The 16,642-nt window shown below is 43.6% G+C and overlaps 1 protein-coding gene across 4 annotated transcripts in view; it reads left to right on the top strand.

Moving 5' to 3' along the window:
• LOC142396416 (collagen alpha-3(VI) chain-like) overlaps positions 1 to 16,642 on the top strand; it is a 98,847-nt gene that overhangs the window by 18,241 nt on the left and 63,964 nt on the right. The gene's annotated exons all lie outside the window — the stretch shown is intronic.

Raw genomic sequence — 16,642 nt, 5'->3', positions numbered from 1 at the left:
CCAATATTGGAGACAGGCACTTGTGCACATTCATTTATCTGTCAGGTTTCCGATATGTGTCCCCCCCAATGTTAAACTCATTCCTACGCCCTTGATCCTACTCTTGTGGGAAAGAAATGTCACAAAATAGTAGTTGATAATTCACACGCGTTCCTACTTATGTTTCTTTTGTAAGTCTTTGACTTGTGATGAAACTGCATCATTCTCTAAGAACATTAGTCGATGCCAAGCTGTGTTGTTTCTTGTGTGGCTCTCGTTCTTTTCCTTGTGGAACCTCTGAGACCTCTCCTTTGTTTCCTTAGCTCTTCCATGACTGACTGGATGTTCATAGTTAAATTTTTAAAACATTGTCATTGTTTTTCTTCATCTTTCATTTGTGAAAAAGGAATATTCTCCTCTATTTACCAATTTTCTAAAGTATTCTGGCATGTAAAACTTTTTTAGTTGTTTTAATCGGTCTGTGTTTCTCTATCAGGCTTATGGTTTGCCAACAATGTAATATGTAATTATAGCGAGGAAATATCTTTTAGTTTTTGTGTTTAGACTAATTCTTAAACCAGATTTTCATATTCTCTTCTAGTTGAATTAGAGTCCCCTCAAAGAGACATAGTGTTTCTTTTGGATGGATCAGATGATACACTCAGTGGCTTCCCAGCAATGAAAACTTTTGTCCAACAAGTTGTTGAAACACTCAGTGTTGGTGAGAACAAAGATCGTGTTTCTGTGGTTCAGTATAGCCAAGATCCACAGACAAATTTTGATTTAAAAACGTATGTGGAAAAACAAGACGTTCTTTCGGCAGTCCAACAGCTGAACCATAAAGGGGGCAGAATCCGCAACATGGGTGAAGCTCTTGACTATGTGAGGATTAAAGCTTTTGCAGAGTCCTCTGGGAGTCGGAATCAAGAAGGTGTCCCTCAAATATTGATTCTGTTGAGTGGGGGAATATCTCAAGATGATGTTGCAAGTGCTGCTGCTGCCCTAAAACAGCAAAAAGTTGTTCCATTCTGTGTAGGTACAAGAACCGCTGACATAATTCAGCTCCAAGGGATTGCACATAACCCTTCCTATGCATTCTCTATACGTAAATTTGATGATATTGGGAGCATTCATCAACAGCTTGTGTCCTTTGTGAAAAGGGTGCCACGACAGCAGCTAAAAGTAAAACCACAGATTACAATAGGTAAGTCTGTGCACATATCTATCTATATGATTGTATTATATGTTAAGTCAGCATCCTCATGTCTGTAATTTATTGTCTGTTAAGGTTCCACACGACAGAGAGAATCCATTCAACGAGATATTGTGTTTTTATTGGATTCTTCTGATGACATGCAGAATGACTTTAAGGCAGTCCGTACCATTGTTGAGAGAGTGGTGGAGAGACTGAATATGGATGAGAACAAAGATCGTATTGCTGTCGTGCAGTACAGCAAAGACCCTTCTGTTGAATTTTTTTTTAACACTCATAAAACAAAGCAGAGTGTTACTGACAGTGTGCAAAGTCTGAGACATAAAGGTGGCAGACCTCTCAATACTGGTGCAGCCCTGAATTATGTCAAGGATAATATTTTAACAGCCTCCTCTGGAAGTAGGCGCCAACAAGGCGTCCCTCAAATTCTAGTTCTCTTAACTGGTGGACAATCCAGTGATGATGTCAGAAATGCCGTTGAAAACTTGAAAGAAATTGGTGTGATGGTTTTTGCAATGGGAATAAAGAATGCTGACATCCTTGAGCTACAGTCAATTTCACAGGAAGCAAGTCATGCCTTCCTTGCAGCTGATTCCAGTGATATGCTCAATATTGAACAGCAATTAATTTCAGCTTTTGAGAAGAATGAAAAGCCTGATATCGCATCAGTTTCATACGGTAAGATAATAAGGTCTAGATCATACACTGCATGAACAACTTGATGCAACTTGATTGTTGTAGACCAGAAAAGATCCATTTTAAATGAGGATGAGTGACAGATGATACAGAAACATAGTAGTGGCATTTTCATCACTGGTTTCAGGTGATAGAAAAATGTGATTTTTCCGAAACATGAAAATTACAGATGAAACAGCACAAGTTGTCCACGCAGGATTATTTGCAAGGAAAGTTAATCATAGTAGTGATGTAGTGACAACAAGGTTGTTTAAACTTCTGTGTGATTACAGATCCCAACAGAAGAGACATTGTATTTTTGCTGGATGGTTCTGATGATTCTCAGAAAAGATTCCCAGATATAATAGACTTTGTACAGAGAATAGTAGGAGACCTAAATGTTGATAGCCACAAAGACCGTGTGGCTGTGGTCCAGTACAGCAACACAGCCAACATTATTTTCAGCCTGAGTCAATATGTAACAGAAAATGATGTGCTGGAAGCAGTAAGAGGTCTGACTCACAAAGGAGGTTCCCCGAAAAATATTGGAGCTGCTCTCCAGTATGTGAGAGAACATGCATTTACTCCTGAGTCTGGAAGTAGACTCCAAGAGGGAGTTCCACAAATACTAATACTACTGACTGGTGGTCGATCTGGAGATGCCATAAGAACCCCAGTTAGAATGCTGAAGAATATTGGTGTTATTTCACTTGCCATTGGAGCTGCTGATGCTGACACGCTGGAGCTACAGACAATATCTCAAGAACCCAAATATGCACTCTCAATTACTGATTATGGAGAACTTCCTACTACTAAGCAGGATGTGTTATCATTATTAAGTGAAGCTTCACAACATTTTGTGCACAGGGGTTCCACAGTAGGTTTTGGTAAGATGTATTGCTTTTACCTTTTCACAAAAATAGTTTTTATAAAAGAAGATAATGGGGAATTTAAGGGACTGTGATAATGGCAACTTGTCTAATAATTGCAGAAAATGATATTACCACTGATTTATATTTGTTATCTGTTTTGTAGATTCAACGAGAAGTGATGTAGTTTTTCTAATTGATGGATCGTATGACTCACGAAACAACTTTGAAGAAATACGGGACTTTATTGAAAAAATTGTTGAAAATCTAAATGTGGGTAATAATGAAGACCAAGTAGCTGTTGTTCAGTACAGCCGTGATGCCACAGTCAATTTCTACTTAAATTCGTATTCATCCAAGAATGATGTGCTTAGTTCCATCAGAACAATGAGGCATAAGTTGGGAAGACCTCTAAACATTGGAAAAGCACTAACATTTGTCAGAGACAATGTCTTTGCTGCTTCAGTTGGAGGCAGAAAAGCAGATAAGGTCCTCCAATATCTTTATGTTTTTAGTGGTGGAAGATCTGGGGATGATGTCAGAGGACCAGCACAGTCGCTTAGAGACAATGGAATAAAGACTTTTAGTATTGGAACAAATAATGCTGATACTTTGGAAATGCAAACCATCTCTTACACACCAGCATATTATTTTTATGTTTCAAACTATAACAATCTGCAAAGCATCCATGCATCTGTGGAGGCCAGATTGAAGGGGGTCATGGAAACAACAGAATTCCCAACTCTTGGTAAGCATTAGAAGAAATAACAGCCTTTAAAGAATGGTTCCAGATGAACTTGCAAACTATATGCTCAGATTTTTTTCCATAGAAAATCTGTTTTGGTAAAGTGTTTCTTTGTATACATTTCAGAAAATTCCACAGCTGCAAAAACAGAACTCCAGAGTGTTGATATTGCATTCCTTCTTGATGGATCTGATGATATGCAGATAAATGAAAGACTAATTTTGGACTTTGTCATAGAGTTTGTCAAGCAAATAGAAATTGGGCCAAAAAAAGCACAAGTTGCTTTGGTCCAGTACAGCACAGAGCCCACTACTGATTTCATGCTGAACAAATACTCAATGAAAGATGACGTCTTGAATCATTTGAGAAATGTTAAATTGAAAGGGGGGTCTCATGTAAATACTGGGAAAGCCCTTAATTTTGTGCAAAACACTGTCTTCACTGCATCATCTGGAAGTCGAGCCCAGCAGGGAGTCCCACAGGTACTCATCCATGCAAGGGGGACAAAGTCAGATGAGGATATTTTGGGTCCAATGGAACGGCTAAGAAATGCTGGAATTGTTTTCTTTGGAATTGGAGTGAATACTGCAGATAGGTTTGAGATGGAGCAATTAGCTCCAAGTGCAGTTTATTTTGTAAAAGAGCCTTCCGATGTTCCACTTGCAAGAGAAAGGTTGATTTCAGCCATTGCCTCTCTCAAAAGCTCGATCAGCCTTGATGTGGGTGATGTGGGTGAGTGAAAAGATTTAACTAATTTAACATATACTGAGTTACTATATACATATACTAAGCTACATGTATTTTGGTGAGTTTGTTAGTAATTTGTTTGTTTGTAAGTAATTAACAATATTTTTCATACTTGTGCACCTTTCTAGGTTCAAACACCACCATAAAAAGAGATATTGTGTTTCTCATTGATGGATCTGATGATATCAGGAGTAGATTCAGGGATATACTTGAATTTGTTTCAAAAATTGTTCAAAGCTTTGACTTGGACAAAGAAAAAGATAGAACTGCTGTTGTTCAGTATAGCAACAATGCTGAACTCTCTTTCAATCTAGATACTTACAATACAAGAGAAGATGTTCTCAAACACATTGCAAGTCTAAAACTGAAAGGTGGAAGGCCTCAATATATTGGAAAAGCTCTACAGTTTGTAAAGGATAATGTCTTTGTTTCACAAGCTGGAAGTCGACATGGTGAAAGAGCAAAGCAGATACTTATCTTATTGGCTGGTGGAAGATCTAGAGATTCTCCAAGGGGTCCAGCAAGTGCAATCAAAGCCAAAGGGGTCACAATATTAGCAATTGGGTCAGGTTTCACAAATCCAGCTGAGCTGCAACTAATTTCTTCTGAATTAAATTATACATACTCTGTTCCTGACTTTGTAAATCTACCGCGCATTGAAGAAAATTTTCTGAGCCATCTTTCTGAAATGAGAGGAAAAGTAACTAAAGAAGGTAAGAACATAGATTTGAATGTTGAAAAAAATCAAAAATGAAAAAGTAAGCTTTCATTTTCTGACTTCAAGATAGGAAACATTTGTTCCATGACTTTAATCATATCACACTCCTTATGTTCCCCAGTGGTGGTGAGACAGCCATCAGGAAGGGATATCATATTCCTCCTGGATGGTTCTGATGGCACAAGGAATGGCTTTCCCGCCATGCGTGATTTTGTTGAAAGTGTAGTGGAAAAACTCAATGTGGGAGAAAACAAAGACCGTTTCTCGGTTGTCCAGTACAGCAGAGATGCAGAGGTCCATTTCTATTTGAACACATATAGCACAAGAGAGGATATTTTGGATGCTGTCAGGGGGCTTAGACACCGAGGAGGACGACCCCTCAACACTGGGGCAGCCCTCCAATACGTCAGGGAAAATGTCTTTACAAACTCCTCGGGGAGCAGGCTCCTGCAAGGTGTTCCACAGATCTTGATACTGCTAACAGGGGGAAGGTCTTTTGACAGCGTAGATGCAGCAGCATCTGCTCTCAAACAGCTGGGTGTCTTTGTATTTGGCATTGGAACAAGGACCTCTGACAGTAGAGAGCTGCAGAAGTTATCATATGAGCCTAGTTACGCTCTGCCAGTGACTGAGTTCACTGACCTCCCCAGTGTCCAAGAACAGCTCTCCACTGTAATGAGCACAGTGCCAGTAAGGGCCACGCCTTTGACCCCAACAGTGACTGGTAAGAAAGCAACACATTTTACCTTCAAACATAGGATGCAATTTGAACTGTATTAGCATAGACTTCACTAAGTTTAGGTCAGCCACTAGTTGTGCCAGCTTAAACATAGTAACTTGGAAATATGGATTTCAGCATTCATGAAGTTGCTTCAAGATAGGAAAGATTTGTTCCATGAATTTAATTATGTCCCACATGTTGTGTTCCATAGTGGTGAGACAGCCACCAGGAAGAGATGTCGTGTTCTTGCTAGATGGATCTGATGGTACTAGAAATGGCTTTCCAGCTATGAGAGACTTTGTCCAAAGAGTAGTAGACACACTCAGTGTGGATGACAACAAAGACCGTGTCTCAGTGGTTCAGTACAGCAGAGATCCATCTGTCCAGTTCTATCTGAACACATACATAACAAAAGGCGAGATCCTTGACACTGTCAGAGGTTTGAGGCACAAAGGCGGAAGACCTCTGAACACTGGAGCAGCTCTCCAGTACTTGAGGGATAACGTCTTCACCGCCTCTGCTGGAAGCAGGCGCCTGGAAGGAGTTCCACAGGTCCTAATATTACTAAGTGGTGGAAGATCTTTTGACAGTGTCGATGCAGCAGCCTCTGCTCTCAAACAGATGGGGGTCTTGACCTTTGCAATTGGAAGCAGAGGCTCTGATAACAGAGAACTGCAGAAAATATCCCACGACCCCAGTTACGCTCTGTCTGTGTCTGAATTCACTGACCTTCCCAGTGTCCAACAGCAACTTCAGGCCTCCGTGGAGGCTGTGGTTATTGATGTCACCCCAGAATCACCAACTGTACATGGTACGTTTAAAACATGGCCATTTACTGGCCGGAGGGGCCAGCTGACTTGTTTCAAACACACTCAAGAAGGGAAATGAAGTGCGATACATGTTTAGCTCCAAGATTGCATTTTATGAGAAGTAGTAATGTTGTTTCCTATTGCTCACAGTGCAGATAGTGGGTGGCGGGTAGCAAGGTGTCCTTGCAATGCAGTTTTCCAGTTTATGATTATCCAGTGAGGCTACTTTTAGCAAAGGTTTTTACTTTTTGTCCTCCTTTCTTTTCTCAGTTGACACTGCCAAAAAGGATATTGTATTCCTCCTGGATGGTTCTGATGGCACAAGGAATGGCTTTCCCGCAATGCGTGATTTTGTTGAAAGTGTCGTAGAGAAACACAATGTGGGAGAAAACGAAGACCGTTTCTCTGTGGTCCAGTACAGCAGAGAAACAGAGGTCCATTTCTATCTGAACACATATAGAAAAACAGAGGATATTGTGGATGCTGTCAGGGGGCTTAGACACCGAGGAGGACGACCCCTCAACACTGGGGCAGCCCTCCAATACGTCAGGGAAAATGTTTTTACAAACTCCTCGGGAAGCAGGCTCCTGCAAGGTGTTCCACAGATCTTGATACTGCTAACAGGGGGAAGGTCTTTCGACAATGTAGATGCCCCAGCATCTGCTCTCAAACAGCTGGGTGTCTTTGTATTTGGCATTGGAACAAGGACCTCTGACAGTAGAGAGCTGCAGAAGTTATCATATGAGCCTAGTTACGCTCTGCCAGTGACTGAGTTCACTGACCTCCCCAGTGTTCAAGAACAGCTCTCCACTGTAATGAGCACAGTGCCAGTAAGGGCCACGCCTTTGACCCCAACAGTGACTGGTAAGAAAGCAACACATTTTACCTTCAAACATCTTGGTAGGATGCAATTTGAACTGTATTAGAGTAGACTTTACTAAGTTTAGGTCAGCCAGTAGTTGTGCCAGCTTAAAAAAAGAAACATGGAAATATAGATATCAAGGTTCATGAAGTTGCTTGAAGATTGCAAAAATGTTTTCCGTGAATTTAATTGTGTCCCACATCTCATGTTCCATAGTGGTGAGACAGCCACCAGGAAGAGATGTCGTGTTCTTGCTAGATGGATCTGATGGTACTAGAAATGGCTTTCCAGCTATGAGAGACTTTGTCCAAAGAGTAGTAGACACACTCAGTGTGGATGACAACAAAGACCGTGTCTCAGTGGTTCAGTACAGCAGAGATCCATCTGTCCAGTTCTATCTGAACACGTACATAACAAAAGGCGAGATCCTTGACACTGTCAGAGGTTTGAGGCACAAAGGCGGAAGACCTCTGAACACTGGAGCAGCTCTCCAGTACTTGAGGGATAACGTCTTCACCGCCTCTGCCGGAAGCAGGCGCCTGGAAGGAGTTCCACAGGTCCTAATATTACTAAGTGGTGGAAGATCTTTTGACAGTGTCGATGCAGCAGCCTCTGCTCTCAAACAGATGGGTGTCTTGACCTTTGCAATTGGAAGCAGAGGCTCTGACAACAGAGAACTGCAGAAAATATCCCACGACCCCAGTTACGCTCTGTCTGTATCTGAATTCACTGACCTTCCCAGTGTCCAACAGCAACTTCAGGCCTCCGTGGAGGCTGTGGTTATTGATGTCACCCCAGAATCACCAACTGTACATGGTACGTTATCAAACATGGCCATTTACTGGCCGGAGGGGCCAGCTGAAATGATTCAAACACACTCAAGAAGGGAAATTAAGTGCGATACATGTTTAGCTCCAAGATTGCATTTTATGAGAAGTGGTAGTGTTGTTTCCTGTTGCTCACTGTGCAGATAGTGGGTGGCAAGGTGTCCTTGAAATGCAGTGCTCCAGTTTATGATTATCCAGTGAGGCTACTTTTAGCAAAGGTTTTTACTTTTTGTCCTCCTTTCTTTTCTCAGTTGACACTGCCAAAAAGGATATTGTATTCCTCCTGGATGGTTCTGATGGCACAAGGAATGGTTTTCCCGCCATGCGTGATTTTGTTGAAAGTGTAGTAGAGAAACACAATGTGGGAGAAAACAAAGACCGTTTCTCGGTTGTCCAGTACAGCAGAGAAACAGAGGTCCATTTCTATCTGAACACATATAGCAAAACAGAGGATATTGTGGATGCTGTCAGGGGGCTTAGACACCGAGGAGGACGACCCCTCAACACTGGGGCAGCCCTCCAATACGTCAGGGAAAATGTCTTTACAAACTCCTCGGGGAGCAGGCTCCTGCAAGGTGTTCCACAGATCTTGATACTGCTAACAGGGGGAAGGTCTTTCGACAACGTAGATGCCCCAGCATCTGCTCTCAAACAGCTGGGTGTCTTTGTATTTGGCATTGGAACAAGGACCTCTGACAGTAGAGAGCTGCAGAAGTTATCATATGAGCCTAGTTACGCTCTGCCAGTGACTGAGTTCACTGACCTCCCCAGTGTCCAAGAACAGCTCTCCACTGTAATGAGCACAGTGCCAGTAAGGGCCACGCCTTTGACCCCAACAGTGACTGGTAAGAAAGCAACATATTTTACCTTCAAACATCTTGGTAGGATGCAATTTGAACTGTATTAGAGTAGACTTTACTAAGTTTAGGTCAGCCAGTAGTTGTGCCAGCTTAAACATAGAAACTTGGAAATATAGATATCAGGGTTCATGAAGTTGCTTGAAGTTGGCAAAAATGTTTTCAGTGAATTTAATTGTGTCCCACATCTTATGTTCCATAGTGGTGAGACAGCCACCAGGAAGAGATGTCGTGTTCTTGCTAGATGGATCTGATGGTACTAGAAATGGCTTTCCAGCTATGAGAGACTTTGTCCAAAGAGTAGTAGACACACTCAGTGTGGATGACAACAAAGACCGTGTCTCAGTGGTTCAGTACAGCAGAGATCCATCTGTCCAGTTCTATCTGAACACGTACATAACAAAAGGCGAGATCCTTGACACTGTCAGAGGTTTGAGGCACAAAGGCGGAAGACCTCTGAACACTGGAGCAGCTCTCCAGTACTTGAGGGATAACGTCTTCACCGCCTCTGCCGGAAGCAGGCGCCTGGAAGGAGTTCCACAGGTCCTAATATTACTAAGTGGTGGAAGATCTTTTGACAGTGTCGATGCAGCAGCCTCTGCTCTCAAACAGATGGGTGTCTTGACCTTTGCAATTGGAAGCAGAGGTTCTGACAACAGAGAACTGCAGAAAATATCCCACGACCCCAGTTACGCTCTGTCTGTGTCTGAATTCACTGACCTTCCCAGTGTCCAACAGCAACTTCAGGCCTCCGTGGAGGCTGTGGTTATTGATGTCACCCCAGAATCACCAACTGTACATGGTACGTTATCAAACATGGCCATTTACTGGCCGGAGGGGCCAGCTGAAATGATTCAAACACACTCAAGAAGGGAAATGAAGTGCGATACATGTTTAGCTCCAAGATTGCATTTTATGAGAAGTGGTAGTGTTGTTTCCTGTTGCTCACTGTGCAGATAGTGGGTAGCAAGGTGTCCTTGCAATGCAGTTTTCCAGTTTATGATTATCCAGTGAGGCTACTTTTAGCAAAGGTTTTTACTTTTTGTCCTCCTTTCTTTTCTCAGTTGACACTGCCAAAAAGGATATTGTATTCCTCCTGGATGGTTCTGATGGCACAAGGAATGGTTTTCCCGCCATGCGTGATTTTGTTGAAAGTGTAGTAGAGAAACACAATGTGGGAGAAAACAAAGACCGTTTCTCGGTTGTCCAGTACAGCAGAGAAACAGAGGTCCATTTCTATCTGAACACATATAACACAAAGGAGGATATTTTGGATACTGTCAGGGGGCTTAGACACCGAGGAGGACGACCCCTCAACACTGGGGCAGCCCTCCAATACGTCAGGGAAAATGTCTTTACAAACTCCTCGGGGAGCAGGCTCCTGCAAGGTGTTCCACAGATCTTGATACTGCTAACAGGGGGAAGGTCTTTCGACAACGTAGATGCCCCAGCATCTGCTCTCAAACAGCTGGGTGTCTTTGTATTTGGCATTGGAACAAGGACCTCTGACAGTAGAGAGCTGCAGAAGTTATCATATGAGCCTAGTTACGCTCTGCCAGTGACTGAGTTCACTGACCTCCCCAGTGTCCAAGAAAAGCTCTCCACTGTAATGAGCACAGTGCTAGTAAGGGCCACGCCATTGACCCCAACAGTGACTGGTAAGAAAGCAACACATTTTACCTTCAAACATCTTGGTAGGATGCAATTTGAACTGTATTAGAGTAGACTTTACTAAGTTTAGGTCAGCCAGTAGTTGTGCCAGCTTAAACATAGAAACTTGGAAATATAGATATAAGCATTCATGAAGTTGCTTCAAGATAGGAAAGATTTGTTCCATGAATTTAATTATGTCCCACATCTTATGTTCCATAGTGGTGAGACAGCCACCAGGAAGAGATGTCGTGTTCTTGCTAGATGGATCTGATGGTACTAGAAATGGCTTTCCAGCTATGAGAGACTTTGTCCAAAGAGTAGTGGACACACTCAGTGTGGATGACAACAAAGACCGTGTCTCAGTGGTTCAGTACAGCAGAGATCCATCTGTCCAGTTCTATCTGAACACATACATAACAAAAGGCGAGATCCTTGACACTGTCAGAGGTTTGAGGCACAAAGGCGGAAGACCTCTGAACACTGGAGCAGCTCTCCAGTACTTGAGGGATAACGTCTTCACCGCCTCTGCTGGAAGCAGGCGCCTGGAAGGAGTTCCACAGGTCCTAATATTACTAAGTGGTGGAAGATCTTTTGACAGTGTCGATGCAGCAGCCTCTGCTCTCAAACAGATGGGGGTCTTGACCTTTGCAATTGGAAGCAGAGGCTCTGATAACAGAGAACTGCAGAAAATATCCCACGACCCCAGTTACGCTCTGTCTGTGTCTGAATTCACTGACCTTCCCAGTGTCCAACAGCAACTTCAGGCCTCCGTGGAGGCTGTGGTTATTGATGTCACCCCAGAATCACCAACTGTACATGGTACGTTTAAAACATGGCCATTTACTGGCCGGAGGGGCCAGCTGACTTGTTTCAAACACACTCAAGAAGGGAAATGAAGTGCGATACATGTTTAGCTCCAAGATTGCATTTTATGAGAAGTAGTAATGTTGTTTCCTGTTGCTCACTGTTCAGATAGTGGGTGGCGGGTAGCAAGGTGTCCTTGCAATGCAGTTTTCCAGTTTATGATTATCCAGTGAGGCTACTTTTAGCAAAGGTTTTTACTTTTTGTCCTCCTTTCTTTTCTCAGTTGACACTGCCAAAAAGGATATTGTATTCCTCCTGGATGGTTCTGATGGCACAAGGAATGGCTTTCCCGCAATGCGTGATTTTGTTGAAAGTGTCGTAGAGAAACACAATGTGGGAGAAAACGAAGACCGTTTCTCTGTGGTCCAGTACAGCAGAGAAACAGAGGTCCATTTCTATCTGAACACATATAGAAAAACAGAGGATATTGTGGATGCTGTCAGGGGGCTTAGACACCGAGGAGGACGACCCCTCAACACTGGGGCAGCCCTCCAATACGTCAGGGAAAATGTTTTTACAAACTCCTCGGGAAGCAGGCTCCTGCAAGGTGTTCCACAGATCTTGATACTGCTAACAGGGGGAAGGTCTTTCGACAACGTAGATGCCCCAGCATCTGCTCTCAAACAGCTGGGTGTCTTTGTATTTGGCATTGGAACAAGGACCTCTGACAGTAGAGAGCTGCAGAAGTTATCATATGAGCCTAGTTACGCTCTGCCAGTGACTGAGTTCACTGACCTCCCCAGTGTTCAAGAACAGCTCTCCACTGTAATGAGCACAGTGCCAGTAAGGGCCACGCCTTTGACCCCAACAGTGACTGGTAAGAAAGCAACACATTTTACCTTCAAACATCTTGGTAGGATGCAATTTGAACTGTATTAGAGTAGACTTTACTAAGTTTAGGTCAGCCAGTAGTTGTGCCAGCTTAAAAAAAGAAACATGGAAATATAGATATCAAGGTTCATGAAGTTGCTTGAAGATTGCAAAAATGTTTTCCGTGAATTTAATTGTGTCCCACATCTCATGTTCCATAGTGGTGAGACAGCCACCAGGAAGAGATGTCGTGTTCTTGCTAGATGGATCTGATGGTACTAGAAATGGCTTTCCAGCTATGAGAGACTTTGTCCAAAGAGTAGTAGACACACTCAGTGTGGATGACAACAAAGACCGTGTCTCAGTGGTTCAGTACAGCAGAGATCCATCTGTCCAGTTCTATCTGAACACGTACATAACAAAAGGCGAGATCCTTGACACTGTCAGAGGTTTGAGGCACAAAGGCGGAAGACCTCTGAACACTGGAGCAGCTCTCCAGTACTTGAGGGATAACGTCTTCACCGCCTCTGCCGGAAGCAGGCGCCTGGAAGGAGTTCCACAGGTCCTAATATTACTAAGTGGTGGAAGATCTTTTGACAGTGTCGATGCAGCAGCCTCTGCTCTCAAACAGATGGGTGTCTTGACCTTTGCAATTGGAAGCAGAGGCTCTGACAACAGAGAACTGCAGAAAATATCCCACGACCCCAGTTACGCTCTGTCTGTATCTGAATTCACTGACCTTCCCAGTGTCCAACAGCAACTTCAGGCCTCCGTGGAGGCTGTGGTTATTGATGTCACCCCAGAATCACCAACTGTACATGGTACGTTATCAAACATGGCCATTTACTGGCCGGAGGGGCAAGCTGAAATGATTCAAACACACTCAAGAAGGGAAATTAAGTGCGATACATGTTTAGCTCCAAGATTGCATTTTATGAGAAGTGGTAGTGTTGTTTCCTGTTGCTCACTGTGCAGATAGTGGGTGGCAAGGTGTCCTTGAAATGCAGTGCTCCAGTTTATGATTATCCAGTGAGGCTACTTTTAGCAAAGGTTTTTACTTTTTGTCCTCCTTTCTTTTCTCAGTTGACACTGCCAAAAAGGATATTGTATTCCTCCTGGATGGTTCTGATGGCACAAGGAATGGCTTTCCCGCCATGCGTGATTTTATTGAAAGAGTAGTAGAGAAACACAATGTGGGAGAAAACAAAGACCGTTTCTCGGTTGTCCAGTACAGCAGAGACGCAGAGGTCCATTTCTATCTGAACACATATAACACAAAGGAGGATATTTTGGATACTGTCAGGGGGCTTAGACACCGAGGAGGACGACCCCTCAACACTGGGGCAGCCCTCCAATACGTCAGGGAAAATGTCTTTACAAACTCCTCGGGGAGCAGGCTCCTGCAAGGTGTTCCACAGATCTTGATACTGCTAACAGGGGGAAGGTCTTTCGACAACGTAGATGCCCCAGCATCTGCTCTCAAACAGCTGGGTGTCTTTGTATTTGGCATTGGAACAAGGACCTCTGACAGTAGAGAGCTGCAGAAGTTATCATATGAGCCTAGTTACGCTCTGCCAGTGACTGAGTTCACTGACCTCCCCAGTGTCCAAGAAAAGCTCTCCACTGTAATGAGCACAGTGCTAGTAAGGGCCACGCCATTGACCCCAACAGTGACTGGTAAGAAAGCAACACATTTTACCTTCAAACATCTTGGTAGGATGCAATTTGAACTGTATTAGAGTAGACTTTACTAAGTTTAGGTCAGCCAGTAGTTGTGCCAGCTTAAACATAGAAACTTGGAAATATAGATATCAGGGTTCATGAAGTTGCTTGAAGTTGGCAAAAATGTTTTCTGTGAATTTAATTGTGTCCCACATCTTATGTTCCATAGTGGTGAGACAGCCACCAGGAAGAGATGTCGTGTTCTTGCTAGATGGATCTGATGGTACTAGAAATGGCTTTCCAGCTATGAGAGACTTTGTCCAAAGAGTAGTAGACACACTCAGTGTGGATGACAACAAAGACCGTGTCTCAGTGGTTCAGTACAGCAGAGATCCATCTGTCCAGTTCTATCTGAACACGTACATAACAAAAGGCGAGATCCTTGACACTGTCAGAGGTTTGAGGCACAAAGGCGGAAGACCTCTGAACACTGGAGCAGCTCTCCAGTACTTGAGGGATAACGTCTTCACCGCCTCTGCTGGAAGCAGGCGCCTGGAAGGAGTTCCACAGGTCCTAATATTACTAAGTGGTGGAAGATCTTTTGACAGTGTCGATGCAGCAGCCTCTGCTCTCAAACAGATGGGGGTCTTGACCTTTGCAATTGGAAGCAGAGGCTCTGATAACAGAGAACTGCAGAAAATATCCCACGACCCCAGTTACGCTCTGTCTGTGTCTGAATTCACTGACCTTCCCAGTGTCCAACAGCAACTTCAGGCCTCCGTGGAGGCTGTGGTTATTGATGTCACCCCAGAATCACCAACTGTACATGGTACGTTTAAAACATGGCCATTTACTGGCCGGAGGGGCCAGCTGACTTGTTTCAAACACACTCAAGAAGGGAAATGAAGTGCGATACATGTTTAGCTCCAAGATTGCATTTTATGAGAAGTAGTAATGTTGTTTCCTATTGCTCACAGTGCAGATAGTGGGTGGCGGGTAGCAAGGTGTCCTTGCAATGCAGTTTTCCAGTTTATGATTATCCAGTGAGGCTACTTTTAGCAAAGGTTTTTACTTTTTGTCCTCCTTTCTTTTCTCAGTTGACACTGCCAAAAAGGATATTGTATTCCTCCTGGATGGTTCTGATGGCACAAGGAATGGCTTTCCCGCAATGCGTGATTTTGTTGAAAGTGTCGTAGAGAAACACAATGTGGGAGAAAACGAAGACCGTTTCTCTGTGGTCCAGTACAGCAGAGAAACAGAGGTCCATTTCTATCTGAACACATATAGAAAAACAGAGGATATTGTGGATGCTGTCAGGGGGCTTAGACACCGAGGAGGACGACCCCTCAACACTGGGGCAGCCCTCCAATACGTCAGGGAAAATGTTTTTACAAACTCCTCGGGAAGCAGGCTCCTGCAAGGTGTTCCACAGATCTTGATACTGCTAACAGGGGGAAGGTCTTTCGACAACGTAGATGCCCCAGCATCTGCTCTCAAACAGCTGGGTGTCTTTGTATTTGGCATTGGAACAAGGACCTCTGACAGTAGAGAGCTGCAGAAGTTATCATATGAGCCTAGTTACGCTCTGCCAGTGACTGAGTTCACTGACCTCCCCAGTGTTCAAGAACAGCTCTCCACTGTAATGAGCACAGTGCCAGTAAGGGCCACGCCTTTGACCCCAACAGTGACTGGTAAGAAAGCAACACATTTTACCTTCAAACATCTTGGTAGGATGCAATTTGAACTGTATTAGAGTAGACTTTACTAAGTTTAGGTCAGCCAGTAGTTGTGCCAGCTTAAAAAAAGAAACATGGAAATATAGATATCAAGGTTCATGAAGTTGCTTGAAGATTGCAAAAATGTTTTCCGTGAATTTAATTGTGTCCCACATCTCATGTTCCATAGTGGTGAGACAGCCACCAGGAAGAGATGTCGTGTTCTTGCTAGATGGATCTGATGGTACTAGAAATGGCTTTCCAGCTATGAGAGACTTTGTCCAAAGAGTAGTAGACACACTCAGTGTGGATGACAACAAAGACCGTGTCTCAGTGGTTCAGTACAGCAGAGATCCATCTGTCCAGTTCTATCTGAACACGTACATAACAAAAGGCGAGATCCTTGACACTGTCAGAGGTTTGAGGCACAAAGGCGGAAGACCTCTGAACACTGGAGCAGCTCTCCAGTACTTGAGGGATAACGTCTTCACCGCCTCTGCCGGAAGCAGGCGCCTGGAAGGAGTTCCACAGGTCCTAATATTACTAAGTGGTGGTAGATCTTTTGACAGTGTTGATGCAGCAGCCTCTGCTCTCAAACAGATGGGTGTCTTGACCTTTGCAATTGGAAGCAGAGGCTCTGACAACAGAGAACTGCAGAAAATATCCCACGACCCCAGTTACGCTCTGTCTGTATCTGAATTCACTGACCTTCCCAGTGTCCAACAGCAACTTCAGGCCTCCGTGGAGGCTGTGGTTATTGATGTCACCCCAGAATCACCAACTGTACATGGTACGTTATCAAACATGGCCATTTACTGGCCGGAGGGGCCAGCTGAAATGATTCAAACACACTCAAGAAGGGAAATTAAGTGCGATACATGTTTAGCTCCAAGATTGCATTTTATGAGAAGTGGTA

The sequence above is a fragment of the Odontesthes bonariensis genome, chromosome 12 (genome assembly GCF_027942865.1).
Source record: "Odontesthes bonariensis isolate fOdoBon6 chromosome 12, fOdoBon6.hap1, whole genome shotgun sequence".
Classification (NCBI taxonomy): Eukaryota; Metazoa; Chordata; class Actinopteri; order Atheriniformes; family Atherinopsidae; genus Odontesthes; species Odontesthes bonariensis.
This window is presented reverse-complemented; position numbering and strand designations above follow the sequence as displayed.